The following is a 3,198-nucleotide window of genomic DNA, read 5'->3' as shown; positions in this document are numbered from 1 at the left end:
CAGTGTCCCAACTTTTTTGGAATCGGGTTTGTATATATATATCCATCTATCTTTTTAAAAGCGTTTTAAATCTTTTATTTTTCATGTGAAGCTGTTCACCCATATATATTATAAATAAACCGTGAACAAAGGCAATGATAGATTTTATAGAGTCCACAGGATCGAAATAGGTTCCTTACCTTGTCTGTTCTCCAGAAACACAGAAAATCATGTGAACTTAAGTGTTCAGAATTATAAAGGTCCAGTAACCTTTCCAGTGAAATCTGTTTAGTTTTCATACGCTGTCTTACAGAAATATCAGCTGTATTTCTGTAGTCACAGTTCAACAACGAGAGTTATTCATGTCTGTTCTTCAGTAAATGATGATGTTGATTGAGGAGTGTTTCAGTTGTGATGCTCTTTATTAAGTTGAAGGCGTCATAAGGATGAATCATCCTACGTAGCTGTTTATACTGACCTGTCTAGCTGTTGTGAGAATATGTGTTTCTTAGTTCCTTAGATTATTAAAAAAAGATGTCAAACATATCATCTTATTATTATTCATATCACAATATTTACTATTATATAACTGCATTTATGATCAGAAATGTGTTTCATGTTCATAGTCATTACTTGCATCAAAAACAAGTCAGACTTTTCTCGCTGTACAAGTTTTGCAGGTCACTGTGGAATGCTGTTTTTACTCACCGTACAAGTCTTTGAGTTACTGTGAAATATTGAATGTCATTCATTAATACATTGCAGCGTTTTTGCACTTTTTTCACACCAGAGCTGTGAACAGTCTATTGATGATTGTCCTTGACTGAGACTTGTTCAGTTATTGTATATTTTATAGTAAATTTCAATGTAAGTATTTCTATTGTCCGAAGCTGCCATGTTTGCACACATGCACTTTATTTAGTCTTATGTGAGTGTGTGTATCTTGTTAGTCCTTCTAAGACGTGAAAAGGCTTCATCCTCTGGTGGAAGTTGACAGAGAGTGACATGTTTTATTTAAAAGAGTGGGAACGGAAGTGTTTTGAGGAATATGAAATTATTAAAATATTAATTTTGCTTCATTCCTATTTTACGCACTCAAAATAATATGCAAACTGTAACTCCATTAGAAACAATACCTTCTTTGAATATTTGTACAAATCGAATGCAGTTTTTAGCAAATGAATCATGTTGTTGTTTTAATTTACTGATTTATGATAATTTTTTTTGCTTTGGTTCTATGTAATCTTGTCTTGTGAGGTGTATGTTTGTGAAATTTGATGTGACATGTTTGTACGGTCATCTTGGCCAGGACTCCCTGGAAGAAGAGATTTCTTTTATCTCAATGGGACCGTCCTGGAAAAATAAATGTTGTAATCTGAAATATTGAAATGTCTTGTGTTTATGCTTTTAGAAAACAAAACGCTTCATAGAGAACTGTAACAAATGTGTTCGATTTTAGGAGGCCAAGACATTGTACCATATGTATCACAAAAATCACATGATTATTCTGGACTTCAGTGATAATGTAACCAATCAAATTGTAGAAAGGGTTAATATAACTTGGTTATTTCTGAACATATCCTGCAATGTATAAATGTGTGTGTATTCTTCTGGTCGTTGAGTTGCTCTGCTGTGTCTGAAGTGACTCCCGGCTTCATTCTGCATTAGAGACTCAAGCACACACCTGGGGCAATCAAAACTTTACTTTCACTTTCATTTTCACCGCGGGAATCACAAAGACCTACTGTCTGTTCAGAAACACAGTTTTTGAAATCCAAAGAAAGTCAGTATGACAGAAAAAGGGTGAAATAATGAGACTCTTCTTGGTAAATGTTTGAAGAGGGTGGAACAGTTTCTGATCATCTTGTTCACTGAGTCAGACAGGAGCATCAAGATTTCTTCAGGATGACGTTAAAAAATGCATTCAAAATGAACATGAGAGACACATCTATTGATAACAAAACAACACAAGACACTATTTTTTTAATTGGCATTTTTTAATTTCACATTTTTTGTGTGTGTTTGAAGCTCACAGAGTTTCTCCAGGGTCTGTCATGATCAAATCTTTGTCAAAATGATTTTTTTTCACATGCTAAAGTTCCATAAGTTATTAAATAATTACATTACTAGGCTGTGACCAGTATTTTGAATAACAAGAGGGAGTCTTTCTTCACTATACAGATTTAGAAAATTGATTTAGAAAAACTATACAGATATTTAGAAAATATTGTGTCCTTTAAAACTGAACAAGTCTTTTATCCTTTATTGCATGTGTATGGGATTTCTTTAGTTTAGATTTGGACAAAGTGCTCTCAAAATGAATTCTAACAACAAAAAAGAGAAAGGAATCAAGACACTAATGTGTGTGTTTTACTTATTGCACTTTATTTGTTGGTGTGTTTGAAGATCACAGAGTCTCTCCAGGGTCTGTCAGGATCAAATCTTTGTCAAAATGATTTCTACACATGCTGAAGTCACAATGATATAAGCACATGTCTGATTATGGTGCTGATTGTCAGTGTTTGGAGACGTGAACAGCCAAACCAGTTTCTGTCTCTTCGTCTGTTCTGCATCATGTCTTTGTGTTCATTGTGAGTTTCATGCCTTTTTTGGTCACTGTACTTTCATTATCAAGGTTGCACACTTTGTTTGCTTGGCTAGAGTGAGTTTTTGATGGACTTGATCAATGTCACACCTTCATATTTATTTCATATATGACAAATTAACAGCTAATTTATTAAATCATTAAAAAAAGGTGTGGTATATAAATAGTCATGGTACAGTATATGAAGCTTGCTTAAACACAGCTGTAAAACAGGAAGACAGTTAAAAAAACACTGTTATATGCACTAATCAATGCCAAGAATAAAAAAAATGCACTCGAAACAACTGGACGATGCACTTATTTAACTGAAAAATGAAGTGTGGAATGTCAAGCACTCAATGGTCACAGTTAATGAGATGATTAAGTGATGATTAATGTTGAAATTTGTTTCTGAATATTCTGTGGATATCACCATTATGGTGATTAGTGTTTGCTTTAGTTTAGCTAAAGCAAACTACTACTACTAATCTTTATTCCTATCACTGGTTTTATTGTGTGTATTGGTGATTTGGCAATATTATATGTAAACTATCATGTCAATAAAGTACATTGATATTGAGAAAATATATATACATTATTTAAAGTCATTTAAAGAAACATGAAGAAAAACAGGA

The sequence above is a fragment of the Sinocyclocheilus grahami genome, unplaced genomic scaffold, assembly GCF_001515645.1.
Source record: "Sinocyclocheilus grahami isolate Dianchi unplaced genomic scaffold, SAMN03320097.WGS_v1.1 scaffold2494.1, whole genome shotgun sequence".
NCBI classification, from domain to species: Eukaryota; Metazoa; Chordata; class Actinopteri; order Cypriniformes; family Cyprinidae; genus Sinocyclocheilus; species Sinocyclocheilus grahami.
The sequence above is the reverse complement of the archived record's forward strand: the minus strand, read 5'-3'. Positions refer to the sequence as shown.